Below are 20,317 nucleotides of genomic sequence, written 5' to 3'. Positions count from 1 at the left end.
AAATAGTCCAATCATAATGTAAAGCAGGAGAGCTGGTCCTACTCTGTTCTGGGGTTGTGGTGGAAAACAGAGGGTCTAGCATTATACATCAACCCTGTCAACCCATAGATAGGCAGGCTAGAAATGTTTTAACAATTGCATTTGTTTTGTGAGGCTTGCATCCAATTGCCCCTCCCTGTTGCATACAACAAGCTTCCATTCCCCCTGTCACAAGAGGATTTATGGCTGATTTAAGATGAAATCGTCAACCCTGTTTTGGTCAACCCTGCTGCTTTATTTGTATTTATTAGTGATCCCCATTAGCCACTGTCAAGACAGAAGCTACTCTTCCTGGAGTCCAAACACATTAAGGCACTTACATCACATATAAAACATCACTACATATCTACAATACAAAATGTATAATACCACCAAACAACAATATTACAATGTACATGTGGGTAGGTCCATCAGCTGTTATCTCAATATCAACTCATTTCTATGTAACAATTAAGTACCTTTTAAAATGTTAAATTAAAATGATAAAATTATACTTAGCAAAGGACAATTTCTCAAGCAAGAATTTTGCTAGAACTGTCTGGAGTTGTCTGAGTCGGGAGGAACATTTTTAGAATGGGCTGTTATTGGCAGAGAGGTTTGGAACTCTCTTGCTTATTGGTCTTTTAACTAAACTGAACAAAAATATAAACGAAACATGCAACAATTTCAATATTTTACTGAGTTACAGTTCATACAAGGAAATCAGTCAATTGAAATAATTTCATTAGTCTCTAATCTATGGATTTCATATGACTGGACAGGTGGGCATCGGCCCACCCACTTGGGAGTCAGACCCACCCACTTGGGAGCCAGACCCACCCACTTGGGAGCCAGACCCACCCATTGCAGAGCCAGGCCCACCCACTTGGGAGCCAGACCCACCCATTGCAGAGCCAGGCCAATCAGAGTGTAAAAAAGCTGTCCTGCTCCTCTCCTCGTTACCTAACCTCCCCTCACAGTCCCTTCATTTTCCCTTAAGTCCCGTTAGTTTGGCTGCTCAGGCTAACTACAGTTGAAGTCAGAAATGTACATACACCTTAGCCAAATACATTTAAACTCACAACTCAAAGTTTTTCACAATTCCTGACATTTAATCCTAGTAAAAATTCCCTGTCTTAGGTCAGTTAGGATCACCACTTTATTTTAAGAATGTGAAATGTCAGAATAATAGTAGAGAGAATGATTTATTTCAGCTTTTGGTAGCATTGCCTTTAAAAAGTTTCACTTGGGTCAAACATTTCAGGTAGCCTTCCACAAGCTTCCCACAATAAGTTGGGTGAATTTTGGCCCATTCCTCCTGACAGAGCTGGTGTAACTGAGTCACGTTTGTAGGCTTCCTTGCTCGCACACACTTTTCCAGTTCTGCACACACATTTTCTATAGATTTGAGGTCAGGGCTTTGTGATGGCCACTCCAATACCTTGAATTTGTTGTCCTTAAGCCATTTTGCCAACTTTGGAAGTATGCTTGGAGTCATTGTCCATTTGGAAGACCCATTTGCGACCAAGCTTTAACTTCCCGCTTCAATATATCCACATCATTTTCCTCCCTCATGCTGCCATCTATTTTGGGAAGTGTGCAGTTGCAAACCGTTGTCTGGCTTTTTTATGGCGGTTTTGGAGCGGTGGCTTTTTTCTTGCCGAGCGGCCTTTCAGGTTATGTCGATATAGAACTCATTTTACTGTGGATATAGATACTTTTGTACCCGTTTCCTCCAGCATCTTCACAAGGTCCTTTGCTGTTGTTCTGGGATTGATTTGCCCTTTTCGCACCAAAGTACGTTCATCTCTAGGAGACAGAACGCGTCTCCTTCCTGAGCGGTATGACTGCTGCGTGGTCCCATGGTGTTTATACTTGCGTACTATTGTTTATACAGATGAATGTGGTACCTTCTTGCGTTTGGGAATTGCTCCCAAGGATGAACCAGACTTGTGGAGGTCTACAATTTTTTTCTGAGGTCTTGGCTGATTTCTTTTGATTTTCCCATGATGTCAAGCAAAGAGGCACTGAGTTTGAAGGTAGGCCTTGAAATACATACACAGGTACACATCTAATTGACTCAAATTATGTCAATTAGCCTATCAGAAGATTCTAAAGCCATGACATCATTTTCTGGAATTTTCCAAGCTGTTTAAAGGCACAGTCAACTTAGTGTATGTAAACTTCTGACCCACTGGATACAGTGAATTATAAGTGAAATAATCTGTCTGTAAACAATTGTTGGAAAATTACTTTTGTCATGCACAAAGTAGATGTCCTAACCGACTTGCCAAAACTATAGTTTGTTAACAAGAAATTTGTGGAGTGGTTGAAAAACGAGTTTTAATGACTCCAACCTTAGTGTACGTAAACTTCCGACTTAAACTGTAAGTTATCCCTCACCCATCATAGCTCTGCCATTCCCAACGAATCAGAGAGCTTGGAAATGGGCATCTGGACACTGTACCCGCCCATTCAGGTCAGAGTGTTATCGACATCCGAAGGGAGAAGACCCATGTTCCTAAGGAAGATGAGTTGCAAGGCCCTACACACCTCTCTCATCTAAGAGACTACCAGCCCTGCTTACAGGCCTCCTCAGTGGTCAGGGAGTGACCACACCCTCTGGGAGCTGATGAGAGAATATGAGTACCTGCATCACGAGCAGCAGGAGGGCATACTCTAGGCTCTCCCGGCCTGAGTCACCACCGCGGAGCACCAGCGCTACTCTCCTGACCACCACCGCTCTTGACCTCCCTGGCTAGAGCCATCATCGCCGCCACGGGAGCGCTATCGCTGCCGGTCCTCCCAGAGTCGGCCCGGCTACTCCCCTGAGAGACACTACTCCAGGCCCTCCCGACCTGAGTGTTCTCCACCTCCATCGTCGGGAGTGCCTCCAGCTGCTGTCCCGACCGATGTCCCTCTTGGCCCCCCCAACCAGAGGCACAGAATCGTCGGAACCGGCCTAGCTCCCAAGCAGATGAAGACAACTCCAGAGTGCACAGTCCATGACACCGAGGTCTGCACCCTCCTCAGCCAGCTCCTTGACCAGCCACAGTTAAGGAGACTCTTGCTCCAGTCGTGGAGCCACAGCCAGCCGCTGCCATGGGGCCTGTTCTGGTTGTGGAGTCGTCCTCTCCTCCCAATGGGGATCCGTGCTTCTACATCTGCATTGCTTACTGTTTGGGGTTTTAGCCTGGATTTCTGTATAGCACTTTGTGACATTGGCTGATGTAAAAAGGGCTTCATAAATACATTTGATTGATTGATCCCCTGATAGTTGAAGCAGACGCTCCGGTGACCACAACACACACACAGCTGTTTCCATTTGAAGATTCCAAGTCATTCAGATTACCAAAATCATATAAACATCTTCAAATGGAAACAGCTGTGTCTGCGTGTGTGTGTGTGCATGTAGTGGTGACCAAGTGTTCAGTATGGGCCTCAACATTATGTTCTAACCGCACAGCACTATAGACGACAGAACCAAACCAATCAGTTATAAGTATGTAGCGGGTGAAGGGCATTCATAGCCGACCGCTCAGACGGGTGAGGCATACCAGTCAACCGTTTTTACGTGGTCATTCTAGACAGATTTAGTGACCAATAGTTTACAAAGAGTGAGTTTTTACCCACAAAAGGGCTTTATTACAGACAGAAATACTCCTCAGTTTCATCAGCTGTCTGCGTGGCTGGTCACAGACGATCCCCGCAGGTGAAGAAGCCGGATGTGGAGGTCCTGGGCTGGCGTGGTTACACGTGGTCTGCGGTTTTTAGTCCGGTTGGACGTAATGCCAAATTCTCTAAAACATTCAATTTTCTGGCAACTGCTCTGATGGACATTTCTGCAGTCAGCGTTACAATTGCACGCTCCCTCAACTTGAAACATCTGTGGCATTGTGTTGTGTCACAAAACTGCACTTTTTAGAGTAGCCTTTCATTGACCCTAGCACAAGGTGCACCTATGTAATTAATGATCATGCTGTTTAATCAGCTTCTTGATATGCAACACCTGTCAGGTGGATGGATTATCTTGGCAAAGGAGAAATGCTCACTAACAGGGATGTGCACAAAAATTGAGAGAAATATTTTTGTGAGTATGGAACATTTCTGGGATCTTTTATTTCAGCTCATGAAACGTGTTGCGTTTATATTCTTGTTCAGTATAATTGTCACATGGAAGGCCAACACTCCATCCCATTAAAACAGGTTGAAATATAAGGCTGTCTTTTCAAACAGCTCTTACACTAATAGGGCATTATCATCATTTTCACAATGTCACAGTATTATTTCAACCTCATATTGTGGAAATAAATATAACACAGGAAATTACGTTTTTGACTGCACTGGGCCTTTAATAGACACTTACTATAGTAAAACACAATTTACCTCATGAGATGGGAAAACATTATGACAGAATTGTTTAATCATGTGAAATCATAAAGGCACCGAATTGGTGGGAGACCCATGAACTGCCCTTAAAAAGGCTATACAAAAAGAGGATATAATAACCTTTGGCTCCTGGATTGTTCTTTTGCCAAAAAGGGTCCCCTAAATAAACAGGAATAATTGTCCATAAATTACCATATTGGACAGGTTCCAAATCCCAGACCCAAATTCCATGGCATTACAAACGGATTCTGCAAATTAACAAAGATATTTCAGTGCCATCACAATGTAGGGAGCACAACTTGACCTTGTTCTGTCGAGGACATACTGTATCATATCTAACATCCACGCACACCAGTTAGTACCCAATGTTCTAGCACTGACTGGTCACAAATGTGTCCATGTAGGGCTGATATAACAAGACAATGCGCTGCAGCTGAGACGGTGCAACAGTCATTATTTGTGTAATGAGCTGTCTCAGTGGCAGTGTGTGGCGTGGCAGTCTGATCTGTCAGCCAATGAAGTGCGAGACCTGTGCTGGAAAGTCGGAGGTCACTGAAGCAAAGGCTTGCACCAAAGGGGCTGGGATTCAGCACTTAACACTTTGAAGTGCTCGTTAAAATGTCATTTTTGGACAATATGCTCGTTTCTGTTGAAGAGAGAACAGCATATTGTTCCTAATGCACTGAGTGGTTTCATCCATCACGGTCAGCCATGTGATGGTATTAACAGGTGTTCGCGGAAAGGTAATTTGTGAAAAGACTAATTGAAACTCTATCATGGCACTATTATTGATTAGAGATCTTTCAAATTCACACAAAATACACTAAACAAAAATATGAACGCAACATGTAAAGTGTTAGTCCCATGTTTCATGAGATGAAATAAAATATCCCAGAAATGTTCCATAGACCACAGAGTACTCACGTCTTCTTTTGAGTGTCATGTAGAGATGATGCCCTCTTAAAAAATCTTTAACTAGGCAAGTCAGTTAAGAACAAATTCTTATTTACAATGACGGCCTGCCCCTGAACGGCAGATTTGTACCTTGTCAGCTGGAGGATTCGATCCAGCAACCTTTGGGTTACAGACCCAATGCTCTAACCACAAGGCTCCCTGCCGTCCCTTGAAGACACTCGTTGAAGTCTGAAGTCTCTGTTTTGTGAACTTTGAAGTGGCATTGTCCTCTGTCTGTAAGAGCATGATGTGGGGATGCTGTAATGGAATCTGTTTTGCTGTGCTGGCTGGCTCTCCACTGCGCCCCATCTGTAATTACACCACACAGACACCCACTCACAGGGGGTAGCTGCTGCCTGCTGCCCCCTCCAATGTTATTTGTGTAAACTCAGCCATCTTGTCAACCTAGCAGTCTGGGTGCGACGGATAGCAAACCACAAAAATCATCTCAATGAGCAATAACAGTGTTGGGTTGCAGATGTATGATACTGTACATGGAGCGGTCACTCTGTATGGAGACTTCTAAACTGCAACCTTCCTTCCTCCCTCCCTGCCTTGAAGTGTAAGGACCGAATTCTAACTAGAGAGCCACACCTGTAATTTTGGGCCTGTAGCAAGGATCTCAAGAAAGACCGGTAAATGTTCTCAGGAAAAAAATCCCAGTTAAGAAAAACTTTTATTTTAGTTATTTGAAGGCCCAAATCGGTTTCCCTCTAGTCTCCTCTTTATGTTTGGTCCCTTTAACTTCTTGTTTTTTTTCCTCCTGTCTGCTCACGGCATGGATTAATATTACATCAATGGCCAGAGGCTTGCTCTTGTACACAATGTTCCTACTAAATGGAGGCAACACTGCAGCTAACCTAACAGAGCCAAAAACATAGGAGTGGACTCAAACTACTACCCACATCCCATCGACTGAGATGCACATTTTTATTTAAATGCCCTCTGCATTACTGGATCAGCCTCGCAGTCCTAGTCTTTTCCCCTTCCTCTGTACCACATGCCCTTCAGGCCAGGCCGCATGTAACAGACAGACACTGATGGTAGTGGTGACTCTTCTCCACCAATGTTCCCTCTATTTTTTGGCACTGAGCAAATTTCAGATCTGTTGAGTGCAAACTTGAATCTTGTGAAATTTCTGTGCAACTTCCAGTGCGCGTTTATTGTACCCGCTTTAATTTACTGTTTTAGGCTACTGTGGCTATTTGATACTGTGGCTATTTGATACTGTGGCTATTTAATGTAGGCCTACCAGTGGCCTATTATGAAAAAAACAATGGAGAAAATGCATCACATAACATTTTAACATGGAAATAGCTGTTATATCATTCAGCCTACAGTAGCAGCCAATGTGTGGTGTTCAATGAAGGCCTACACCATGAGACTTTTGACATAAACATGCAGGGCTTGACATTAACCTGTTCATCCACTTGTCCTTCAGACAAGGTGACTGAAAATTAGGTGTTTGATGCAAAAACCACTTTTTTTAAAGTGTAAAAATAATACATTTTATTTTGTAGTCTCTACCATTATTACAGAGAATCAGACAAATGATGCTACCCTCTGCCTATTGGTTACTTAGCTTATTCAAGTCTGTCTCAAAATACAATAGTGCCCCTTTAGGACAAAAAAAGCTCTTTACCTGACTTGCTTTTCAAAGGTGTCTAGAAATGTAAACGTTTTGTGCTCTTGTACGATGCAATCACTCCCCCATTGCTGACTACAAATGATCTATAACTGGACTAATAACTCACTAACCAGCAAAGAATATGTACAAATGTGCACACGTGGCTACATGCAGCTCTTGCTTTGATCTCAAAACAAGCGCATAATAATCCTGACCGCTCATGCTGTAAAACTCCAGTTCAAAGTGAATGGCACAAATCCATATGATAAATGGTCTGCTTTGCAATACTGCAGCTGACTGGTTAAGGCTCACCGGTCTGTGTAGAGTACAGGCCTGAGTCATGCCTGTCAATGCAATAGAATCATACTCCAATGCGTTCTGCCTAAAACAAAATCTCTTTCAAAGTTTGTTTTGCATACGAAGTCTTGCATAGTTTGTTTTGTTTCGGTATGTTGCATTGAAAGTGGCTAATATTGTGTTGATTCGATCACAATTCCCACAGTAAAGGGAAATGTTGATAGTGTTAACTAACGGGGAAAACTCTAGAAAGTTGAGTGAAGTTCAATCTCATGCTTAGAGGGAACATTGTTCTCTACCCAGTTTCACACCTTGGCTATCCCCTGCCGAGTGCCAGGGAAACCACAGGCCACCACCCTGGCGCCAACCCACAGCGCACATCGCCCCAATCAATACCCTTGCATTTCCTGTCCATTTGCTGCAGGTCACGGGAATGGGACTCATTAATAATTACTGCTGGCGGAGCTTCAAGTGTGCTCCTCGTGGCACGGCCAACGAAAGTTGACATTTTCCCATCCTAGATTTTTGTTTTCTGTTGCACAGTGACAGAGCAAAATCATAATAGCAATAAGTAGTAAACACAAAATAACTCAACAGATGACTGGATGTGAATTGTTTTAATAGCAAACAGTTAAATGGAGTTTTAAAGGTGTGATCTGTAGTTTCATTTCCAGTAAACACCGGTCGGACTTAGGGGGTCGTGAGTATTCTGCTCACTGATTGGCTTAAATGGAACCAAGATTGTTTTTATAGCATCGATTGATTGTGCACGTTGTCCTGAGGCCACAGGAGAGTATGGGGGTCAGAACTTTGTGACAGCGCGAGCGATGTTCTCCAAGGCTGAACGTGCCTCAGAGGAAGGGAAACACTGGATGGACTCCAGAGCCTTGTTGCCGTGGTAACGGCACAGATCTATTGTCGAGGTGACACCTTTCTCCAATTTGATCGTGGACCGCAGCTGTTACAGGAAGAGACCATAGGACATGACTTCAGCATTTTTTTATGTAAGCAAATGTTGAAATGAGCATCCTATTGTGAACACTGAGGATGGGAATGTGCAGTGGTCTATATAAAACTACATTGGTCATGAGACTCCCCCTCCCCCAGACACACTGAGTAGTCTTGGGTGTCTTTCCCCCCTTCTGCTCCGGCTCAGTCAGGAGATCTTTTTGCTTAGGGCGTTCTACCTAATGAATTCTGGGACTGAAAAGACCCTGTGGGCTTTCGCTTAAAAAACAGCAGGCAGGGAGCATTGCTCCACTGCACTAATGTGGGTGCACGCTCCTCAGTTTGGAAACGGGGACACAGCAAACTCCAAGTCTCCTCCACACTCCATTAGTCCCCAGAAAGTCATGTCCATCACTTTCTCTTCTTATGTTGAACAACAGGTGGCCAAGATATGCAAAATATGGTCTGACTGCGACCATTTCCATGGTTGTTCAGACTGCATTACATTTAAGACTAACAGGAGCAGCGCACAGGGCACACCTAGTGTTTGACACAATATGTATTTCAGCGTAAAAGCCCAGGCAAGCAGGACACATGTATTATATTGTAAATACTAATCTATATGAAAATGATCGTAGCTACAATGACTGTGGTGCAGTTAGGAGGATACATTCTCCCCATATCCCCCTCGTGTCCTCATGAAGGAGATTCTCTGACAATGCAACTGTCTCGGTCTCTCTGTCTCCTCCACAAATAGTCTTGGGTACCTAATCCCCCACGATCTGGTTTCAGACGTGACCAGAGATCCCCCCCCCCCCCGTTGTCTCTTCCTGCACCCCCATCTGTCCCCTCCTTTCCTCTCTAACTGACTTTGGGAAGGAAATGTCAAACTTGAGATTGGTTACAGTGGATATCAACACTATCTAAGCATCTTTGACAGTCTTGCAACACACCTTGCTACCATACCACAATAAAAAAACATCCACTGTATGTACATTCACCCTGCTGACCTTTGTATAGTCCATTTGTCTTCCAATAGTTTTTGCCTGTTTACAGAGAAAATGATGGGAAAGAAAATTCAAGAAGTATTCATATTTACCTTGTAGCTATATAAACAATTAAAATGTCAGAAAAAGTAATAGCACAGGATAAGTGGTTCAGTACCCGTTGCAGCTGATGACACCATCTCTCCTGCCCCACAATCTGACGGTGGAAAACCACAGGGGCCGAGTTAAAACTGAAGGTTACTGGGTCTGCTGAGCTGCTGCTCTTTACAAATAGCTGCAGGTCAGAATTCAACTAAAGAGGGGGGAATGACAGCATGAGTCTATAATCATGACAGCCTAATCATGATCCTTACATGTTACATTTCACCATCTCTCAGTATATTGCAAATACACGCTGTGTCCTTTTCACTCACATTTTCACATTTTTAGGAAAGACAAGGGAAGCAGCATGAATCTATACTTTTCAGCAAAGCCAATCTTTCAGATTTTGTGCAATACTTGCCTTGTGGCCCAATGATAGATGCTTGCCATATTTGTAAGCCAGTCCTTGTGCATCTTTGTCATGTTTGGCGAGCTCCATCGCTGCCTGACAGCTTTTTGCCAGCAAGGCACCATGGGACAAGAATGTCTGCTCCTCCAACGTGACCATGTTGATTTCATCAGTCAGGCTATTGTCCTGAGAAGAGCAGTTTACATCAAATGTTATGTATTCAGTTATGACTGTTTCCATTATGTAGAAGTACATTTTATCCAAATATCTATATTTCCAATAACAGCTCCAACCATAGAATATATAGTACATAAGAGCATTTCACTGGAAAAATATAAACTGTAGACTAAAACTATGTATTTTGTTCTAAAATAGTGATTTATAAACACAGTATAAAGCTCCAAGGAGAGAAGAGCCCAGGTTGAAACTGGAACCTCCTCTGAGGTAGAACACAACACTGAGTTCTGCTGGGAAAGCTCTTCTTCAAAGGGTGAGGTGTAAAACCGTATCTCTCTACCCGCACAAATAATCAGGTACGTCCAGTAGCATCCAGTACATAATAATAGCAGATACCTGATAGAACAGTGTTATTCATTTATGCCCACTAAATAGTTTGTCCAAATTAATAATTTAGTAAAATGCATGTTTTCGTTTTTTGTATAAAAAAAAATAAAAAGGTACATTTTTTAGTTATTATGACCATAACTGTATTAGGGGATGCCTTGACACATTTGTTTAGGAATGTTCTCAGTTTGTATATGATATCATGTAACTACAGGTAACTGCCAAAATAAAGGAAACACGAGTAAATAAGGGATACAAAATATATTGAAAGCATGTGCTTCCACACAGGTACGGTTTTCTGAGTTATTTAAGCAATTAACATCCCATCATGCTTAGGGTCATGTATTCAACAATGCCTAGTTGCCCATTATTTTGGCTACCATGGCTAGAAGAGATCTCAGTGGCTTTGAAAGGGGGGTCTCAAAAGGAGCACAGGTGGTTTAAAAGGGTGTGTGTGTGTCTCAGTCATCAGATCTCAACCCAATTGAACACTTATGGGAGATTCTGGAGCAGCGTCTGAGACAGTGTTTTCTAGCACCATCAACAAAACACTAAATCAACTGAATATTTTATGGAAAGAAGGGTGTCACAACCCTCCTGTGGAGTTCAAGACACCTGTAGAATCTGTGCCACGGTGCATTGAGGTTGTTCCCTATTAAGACACTTTATGTTGGCGTTTCCTTTATTTTGGCAGTTACCTGTAACTTTAGCTGGCTAGGGTGACCCTGGTAGTGGTATTGTAATTGTCTTACCTCCAAACTGTTGTGGATCTCATGGTAGATTCCCTGCACCAAGTCACCAATGGCACTCGATATCAACTCCACAACCTGTCAAACGCAAAAGCAAAAAAAGCTTTGCTTAACCACCATTGAAAGTACTTTACGTAGTATTGAAATTGCTCTAAAGAGAGATGGGGATGGGGTTTAGACTAAGAGGGTGTCTGGGTTGTAAATTGACCAGCTCTAACTCCTCACATTGCCAGCTCATTAGCAGACCAGTGTGGACTGACTGAGGACTGCCTGCTGTTTTTATTAAGCACACCCAGACTGAGCTTTATCAATTTGAATCTTATTTATAGCGACCCCCAGTTTAAACTGTATTATGAGGCTTTATCAGGTATCCAGTCTGAGAAGCTGAAAGGCAGATGGCAAGGCAGAAATCAGGAAATGTCATGAGGGCTGAGGGGTTGATGAGGCTCTGGAGCAGTGGTCTGACATCTGGTGCTGGGGCTCTTGTCATCAACAACCCAACTCAGAATTGATTATCAATTTGATACCTTCTTGTTTTTAGATATAACTTCACTCTGCTCAACAGGGTGTGGCTGGGCGGTATTGTATATTCATAATGTTTTACACTAGCTCCCTCCCGCGCCTTTGAGGAATTCTCACAAGTCTACTAGGTCCAAGTGTGTGGGCATGTAGTGGAATGAATGTAAAAAAACTCATCATATTGTGTCATCTGTCTGCAGTTGCCCAGACCCTCTTGCAGTGGGAATCCAGGACTACATTTTAAATTGCACCCTCACTCACACGCATGATACTAATACTACAAAGTAAATTCAGTCAGGCACCTTATTTTATATGCTTGTCCAAATCAGTGACCGAGTTTAAATAATCACAAACACGATGTTTATCAGGTTTGTCTTCTTTCACAATCAATTGCTCCTAAAGAACAGCGTATGGGCACAAAGATGTACAGTTCTAGGTAGATAAGACAATCCATATGTTGTACTCTCTTACAGTCAAGAGGTTTTTTCATGATTTGAGAGCGTGTCTCTATCAGAGTCTTCATAGTGCGCTCGGGGTAACCAGATCCTTTAGGAAATATTAAAGAAACTCAAGCCTCACAAAAGGCCCAAAAGGACAATACCCCTACAGTGTTCCCAGATGTGCTGTCTTTGCTAGGCTGTGAATGAGGAAAATGAAGGGAGGGGGGGGGGGTCTTTTTTTGGAAAGTATCAGATAAGCCACGGCCTCCCCCTTACTCTACTCCCAAATCCAGGCAGATCGTGTTTTGCCGACAGGTCTGTGAGGGAGAGAAACCGGAGCTGGGCTCCGAGATCACTTTACCATTTATACCGGCCTAGGATTCCTCTCAAGGCCGGAACACATAATCCAGATCAATTGCTCCCCTAAAAAAATTCACTGGTTTATGTGAAATGCTTATACACCTCTAAGCGCTTATGCTATGACTGCTACTATAGTCATGTCTGTCTTGGTAACCCACAACAATCCTTGAAAAATGTAAAATATCAAGCAATTGGTGAGTGTGAACATTTTAGTGTGAACATTCATCTCTATCAAGTATTGAATAGGGGTCTCTATTTGTGACTGTCCGTTTATTTAAGAGACAGTGTCATGACCATAGTTTAGACATGCGAGTACTAATTTCAAGTAAGCTGTTTTACAACTCTTGTGAACATTTTACTGTTAGGGGGATAGTGGGGGGCACATGTATATATGTCCAACAGGGGGAGCTCTAGAATGTCATTACATTATTGAAAAGATGACAATATGAATTATACTGCAAAACAAATGAGTGTCATGATGTTCATGTAAGGTGTTAAAAATGCCTAGCCTATGTATATCAATTTGACAATGCCCAAATTTAAAGAAACAGTTATCAGAATTGTAATTTTAAATGCCTGTTTGTCTGTCTGAGCATGAACAATCTGAGCTGAGGGGAGAATTTGGAAGATTGCAAAGCAGAGAGAAAATAGGTTATTATGATCCTCTTGTGCAGCCATATTCTGACCGTAGAGGTTAGTGACACATTCTGACCGTAGAGGTTGGTGACACATTCTGACCGTAGAGGTTGGTGACACATTCTGACCGTAGAGGTTGGTGACACATTCTGACCGTAGAGGTTGGTGACACATTCTGACCGTAGAGGTTGGTGACACATTCTGACCGTAGAGGTTGGTGACACATTCTGACCGTAGAGGTTGGTAACACATTCTGACAGTTGGTGACACATTCTGACAGTTGAGGACACATTCTGACAGTTGAGGACACATTCTGACAGTTGAGGACACATTCTGACAGTTGAGGACACATTCTGACAGTTGGTGACACATTCTGACAGTTGGTGACACATTCTGACAGTTGAGGTTGGTGACACATTCTGACAGTTGAGGTTGGTGACACATTCTGACAGTTGAGGTTGGTGACACATTCTGTCAGCAAAGGATTGCCAGTGTATGCACTGGAAGTGAACTGTGACCCCCATGCCCACACACGCACACTGCAGAAGTGCTTGGTAAGAATGAGTAGAAGAGCGTAAGAGAATGTAACCTGTGTAAATGGGGGTGCATTATTCCCACCCAAGCATATTTTGTGTGTGTGTGTGAGTATCAGTCTGCCTGCCAGTGGCCTAAGTGAGAGAATAGATTTGTTGATTCGATCAATCCACAACGGCCAGGAAAACTTGACACAGCAAGCTGATGTAAGTGGTGTTTAAACTCCTCTGCTTATACAGTTTGTATTCTCATCAATTTCCTTATCTGTATTGCAGTCATCTCAACATTGTCAAGTATCATCTTCATCTCACTGACAATCTATTGAAACCTCAAAGGTAAAAGGCTGAAATCAGATTGCATTTTGGAAGACATTTAAAGGCAGAACGAAAAAGCTACAGGGCAAGAAATGTGTCCATCTCCAACAGAATGTTATATGATGACTATTTCATACCTTAGTATTGTTTAGCTGGGCCAGTCCAGTGCAAGCATTGGCAAGCAAGAAGTCCCCACTGAGAACGGACATCTTGTTTCCAAACTGCATGTCCTTCAGGGGACCGTCAGAGTTGGTCCACTCCTTTAGGTTGATGATCCGCAGATGCACCAGGAAGGCCGTGTGGATGAGCTCTGTGACTTCAGCCAGGTTCCTCTGACTACAGAGGAAATATATACATTGTCGAATTCTCATCAGTAAAGCATGCACTGAACAAAAATATAAAATGCAACAATTCCAAAGATTTTATTGAGTTACAGTTCATTAGGAAATCAGTCAATTTAAATAAATAAATTAGGGCCAAATCTATGGATTATGCTGAAACATGAGGTGATTGCAGTGGATAAATATCACTTGTTATTGATATCTACATAGCGCATTGATGTGAATCACACTACTGCTCTCTCATTTAGCTATTTGTGCCTCAGGGATTGTGGTTGTTGTGGATGGCTGTTCACACATCTAAATGTGTATTTCAACCCAATAATGGGTGAATTCAACAAGTTTAAGCTGCCTATCAATCATTGTTTTGGAAACCAGTGGACAGCCAGTGAAAAATGCGCTCTTGCAAATGCTGCAAAGTGCATCCATTGGCCTAATGGACACATGCTCAAACTCGCACACTTTTGATAAGACTTACAGGGGCAATCTGTAGTTGCTACAACCATTTTTTCAAAGGTTTGGACACACCTTTTTACTATTTTCTACATTGTAGAATAATAGTTAAGACATCAAAACTATGAAATAACACATATGCAATCATGTAGTAACCAACAACAAAAAAGTGCATATTTTAAATATATTTTAAATTCTTCAAAGTAGCCATGCTTTGACTTGATGACAGCTCTTGGCATTCTCTCATCCAGCTTCACCTGGAATGCTTTTCCAACAGTCTTGAAGGAGTTCCCACATATGCTGAGCACTTGTTGGCTGCTTTTCCTTCACTCTGTGGTCCAACTCATCCCAAGCCATCTCAATTGGATTGAGGTCGGGTGATTGTGGAGGCCAGGTCATCTGATGCAGCCAAATCAAATCAAATCAAATTTATTTATATAGCCCTTCGTACATCAGCTGATATCTCAAAGTGCTGTACAGAAACCCAGCCTAAAACCCCAAACAGCAAACAATGCAGGTGTAAAAGCACGGTGGCTAGGAAAAACTCCCTAGAAAGGCCAAAACCTAGGAAGAAACCTAGAGAGGAACCAGGCTATGTGGGGTGGCCAGTCCTCTTCTGGCTGTGCCGGGTAGAGATTATAACAGAACATGACCAAGATGTTCAAATGTTCATAAATGACCAGCATGGTCGAATAATAATAAGGCAGAACAGTTGAAACTGGAGCAGCAGCAGCCCTCCATCACTCTCCTTGATCAAATAGCCCTTATGCCCTTATAGCCTGGAGGTGTGTTGGGTCATAGTCCTGTTGAAACCAGATGTGATGGCGTATCGCTGCAGAATGCTGTGGTAGCCATGCTGGTAAGGTGTGCCTTGAATTCTAAATAAATCACTGAGAGTGTCACCAGCAAAGCACCTCCCAACACCATCACACCTCCCCCTCCATGCTTCATGGTGGGAACCACACATGCAGAGATGATCTGTTCCCCTACTCTGCGTCTCACAAAGACATAGTGATTGGAACCCAAAATCTCACATTTGGACTCAGATTAAAGGACATATTTCCACCAGTCTAATGTCCATTGCTCATGTTTCTTGGCCCAAGCAAGTCTGTTCTTCTTATTGGTGTCCTTTAGTAGTTGTTTCTTTGCAGCAATTCAACCATGAAGGCCTGATTCACACAGTCTCCTCTGAACAGTTGATGTTGAGATGTGTCGGTTACTTGAACTCTGTGAAGCATTTATTTGGGCTGCAATTTCCGAGGATGGTAACTGTAATGAACTTATCCTCTGCAGCAGAGGTAACTCTGGGTCTTCCTTTCCTGTGGCGGTCCTCATGAGAGCTAGTTTCATCATAGCGCGTGATGGTTTTTGCGACTGCACTTGAAGACACTTTAAAAGTCCTTGAAATGTTCCAGATTGACTGACCTTCAGGTCTTAAAGTAATGATGGACTGTCATTTCGCTTTGCTTATTTGAGCTGTTCTTGCCATAAGATGGACTTGGTCTTTTACAAAATAGGGCTATCTTCTGTTTACCACCCCTATCTTGTCACAATACAACTGATTGGCTCAAACGCATTGAGAAGGAAAGAAATTCCACAAATTAACTTTTAACAAGGCTGTTGATTGAATAATTGAAATGCATTCCATGTGACTACCTCATGAAGCTGGTTGAGAGAATGCCAAGAGTGTGCAAAGCTGTCATCAAGGCAAAGGGTGGCTACTTTGAAGAATGTCAAATATATTTTCATTTGTTCAACTGGCAGCGTCATTAAACAGTACCCACAAAACACCAGTCTCAACGGTAACAGTGAAAAGGCGTCTCCGGGATGCTAGCCTTCTAGGCAGTGTTGCAAAGAAAAAGCCATATATCTCAGACTGGCCAAAAAATATATATTAAGATGGGCAAAAGAACACAGACACTGGACAGAGGAACTCTGCCTAGAAAGCCAGCATCCCAGAGTCGCCTCTTTACTGTTGACGTTGAGATTGGTGTTTTTGGGGTATTATTTAATGAATCTGCCAGTTGAGGACTTGTGAGGCGTCTGTTTCTCAAACTAGACACTAATGTACTTGTCCTCTTGCTCAGTTGTGCACAGGGGCCTCCCACTCCTCTTTCTATTCTGGTTAGTGCCAGTTTGCTCTGTTCTCTGAAGACAGTGTGCACAGCGTTGTACAAGATCTTCAGTTTATTGGCAAATTCTCGCATGGAATAGCCATCATTTCTCAGAGCAAGAATAGACTGATGAGTTTCAGAAGAAAGTTATTTGTTTCTGGCCATTTTGAGCCTGTTATCGAACCCACAAATGCTGATGCTCCAGATACTCAACTAGTCTAAAGATGGACAGTTGTATTGCTTCTTTAATCAGAACAACAGTTTAAAGCTGTGCTAACATAATTGCAAAAGGGTTTTCTAGCGATCAATTAGCTAATCCAAGTTGATCATTTTAAAAGGCTAACACAACGTGCCAAAATAAAAGATTGTTTTTCTCCAATGTTTGTAAACATTGTAAATAAACACTTCATAGATTCATAACATGGTTAAAACAATAATTTTGATATTGTGGATGGTCAGTCCTTGCATCCATAGCTCTGTCTATTAATCTGAGAGTGGTTACATTTCTCCAGGCACATCTCTCAGCTGTGGATTTGCCCTTTAAACAGCTGCATATTATCAAGATATCAAAGTGTCACCAACAAAAAGGTAAACAATAGGCCTATAGCAAATGCAGCATATGGCATTCATTTTTCACATGTAAATAGGACTTCTCAGTCGTGCTCCAAAGCATGCCATTCCATGAGCGCAGCATTTATTTTTCAACTCGAATCAATGAGCCTAATCAGTCCTCCATGACAACAAAATCATAAACAGAGTAGGGCTGGCTAATAAGTCCTTAGTTTTGAGGTTATGCTCAGGTAAAACAATTTGGCTAATCTATACTTCCATATTTCCAAGTCCTATTCTTGAAGATCAAGGGGTATAACATTTATTGGAATTACTGGAATTCTAATAGACTTTGGTTTTTAATGTAAAGTTATAATTGAATCATATTATTATATGTAGTGGAAAGCGATGGGTTAGAAGAAGCCTACATAACCAACCCATAAAGTAAAATGTAAAATCCATATATGCCAGCTATGTAAACTTTTACATTGATTTATCCTGCAATAGATGTCATTCAATTGGTAAAATACATTTTTTGTCTTATTCTAATGCCCCTGAAGGGGAATGTAATCTAAAAGTAACTGAATGTAATCAGATTACATTGCTGAGTTTGGGCAATCCAAAAGTTACATTACTGATTAGAATTTGACAGGTAACTAATAACGGATTACATTTAGAAAGTAACCTACCCAAACCCGCCCTTAAGCATGGTTGTGGCTAATTCCCATTGCTGTACAGACTAGTATGGTAAGCAATCTATTGTGATAATGTAATTTATACAATGGAAAAGTTATAACCTACTTACAATATGTTTGCTTGTTGTGATAATATATAGCCTTAGTGTCTACCTGATTAATGATGATCGCTGGCAATCAACTGCAATGATTTGATTTATCTCTAGAGAAACGTTGGGCTCACTAAAACGAACTAAATGGAATTCAAAATTGGTCATTTAGTTGATTAATAACCGAAAAAACACATACAATTCGGTTAATCGCTCAACACTATTCCAGAGAAATGGAGTCTTTTGAAAGAGAGAAATTAAACTACAACCGAGGTCTAACAGATCTAACTTCAAATTTTGAAACTTAGGTTGCAAGATTTGATCGATATATTCTATGTATTTTCGTTGTTATCTAAATAACTAACGGTAAAGTCACGTATCCAGGTAATCACTACAGGACATGAACGAGCGCGTATCTCGTGCACTAAATGATGCCAGGTAATAAGAATGTACTGGGATAGGCCTGCAGATGGTTCATTATGCATGTATGAGCCATGCATTGACACGTCGAGTCCAAAACGGCAGGTTTAAAAAACAACGAGGTAATGTTCAATCTTCCTGAACGCATCTTTAAAATACATTTTAAAAATAAAAAGTTATCCATTATTGAGGAAAAATAAATAAGCCTTTACTAAATGCCATTATAGTCATTAGAAATAACAGCTATTCTTGATTACCAGAGAAAAGACATGCAAATTGTTTTTGAATGGAGCCTTTGTACATAGTCTGAGGGAGGCTATAATCAAACGTTGATTCAGTCTTTGCTGGGAGATAATTAAATCCCCCCTCCATATGGGCTGAGCCTGCCAGGGCAAGACAGACAGGGGGGGATCAGTCTGAGGAGGGAGCCAGGGATGGGGGCGCTGATGGACACTTTAGGGCCATCTTTCAGATGGTGTGAAACAGTCCTGATAAGACATTTCAAATCCAGTCATCTGTCAATTCTAGTTGTTCCTGCCCATAATACACCGTACACATGCATGCCTTGTCTGGCAGCAGGTAATTGCATGTTCTACAGTTGCTCAGAGAGAGTTGTTAGTAAAATGCTATAATGTCATTTATTTCGCTGCTCAATCATACCCATTGTCCCCCTTCTGTGAAGAGTAGTACATTTGGCCTCTCTTTGACAATGTCTTTCATTTCAATCCCTGCCACTGCATTGATGTTATTAACACACAGGATTAAAATGTGTCGGTGTAGACATTTTAACAGACTACAAGTTAGGGATGAAAATTACATAGAAAAATTGTTCTCAACATTTAGGCTAGTTTAACATTTGATTCATGGATTCAACATTCAATGCAGTTGATTAATTTATCTGGTCCCACTACTTAAATCAAATCTTAACCTGGGTACAAATCTTAGACAAATACTGAGCGTATTGCTACTGCAGCAAAAGTATAAAGCAGGGTATTGAGTACATCCTGTACAAATGCAGCTAAACAATAATAATAATGTTGGCACTGGTAGCTATTCCGACAGACACCCTTCCCACCACCACCACTCCTCCAACAGACACACTTACCACCACCACTCCTCCAACAGACACCCTTCCCACCACCACCACATTTACATTTACATTTAACCACTCCTCCAACAGACACCCTACCCACCACCACCACTCCTCCAACAGACACCCTTCCCACCACCACCACTCCTCCAACAGACACCCTTCCCACCACCACCAGTCCTCCAACAGACACCCTTCCCACCACCACCACTCCTCCAACAGACACACTTCCCACCACCACCACTCCTCCTCCAACAGACACCCTTTCCACCACCACCACTCCTCCAACAGACACACTTCCCACCACCACCACTCCTCCAACAGACACACTTCCCACCACCACCACTCCTCCAACAAACACACTTCCCACCACCACTCCTCCAACAAATACACTTCCCACCACCACCACTCCTCCTCCAACAAACACACTTCCCACCACCACTCCTCCAACAAACACACTTCCCACCACCACCACTCCTCCTCCAACACACACACTTCCCACCACCACCACCACTCCTCCAACAGACACCCTTCCCACCACCACTCCAACAGACACACTTCCCACCACCACCACCACTCCTCCAACAGACACCCTTCCCACCACCACCACTCCTCCAACAGACACCCTTCCCACCACCACTCCAACAGACACACTTACCACCACCACTCCTCCAACAGACACCCTTCCCACCACCACTCCAACAGACACACTTCCCACCACCA

The 20,317-nt window shown here is 42.4% G+C and overlaps 1 protein-coding gene and 1 long non-coding RNA gene across 3 annotated transcripts in view; one reads left to right on the top strand and one right to left on the bottom strand.

Moving 5' to 3' along the window:
• Window positions 1-20,317, top strand: part of LOC115138623 (sine oculis-binding protein homolog A-like) — a 71,620-nt gene that overhangs the window by 2,422 nt on the left and 48,881 nt on the right. The window lies entirely within an intron of this gene.
• LOC115138815 (uncharacterized) lies at window positions 7,929-9,527 on the bottom strand. Its single transcript, XR_010465216.1, has 3 exons — window positions 9,398-9,527; window positions 9,244-9,279; window positions 7,929-8,243 (listed from the first exon to the last, which is right to left on the bottom strand). It is a non-coding gene; the product is annotated as an uncharacterized LOC115138815 (long non-coding RNA).

Source organism: Oncorhynchus nerka, linkage group LG12, assembly GCF_034236695.1.
Source record: "Oncorhynchus nerka isolate Pitt River linkage group LG12, Oner_Uvic_2.0, whole genome shotgun sequence".
NCBI lineage: Eukaryota > Metazoa > Chordata > Actinopteri > Salmoniformes > Salmonidae > Oncorhynchus > Oncorhynchus nerka.
The sequence above is the reverse complement of the archived record's forward strand: the minus strand, read 5'-3'. Positions and strand labels throughout refer to the sequence as shown.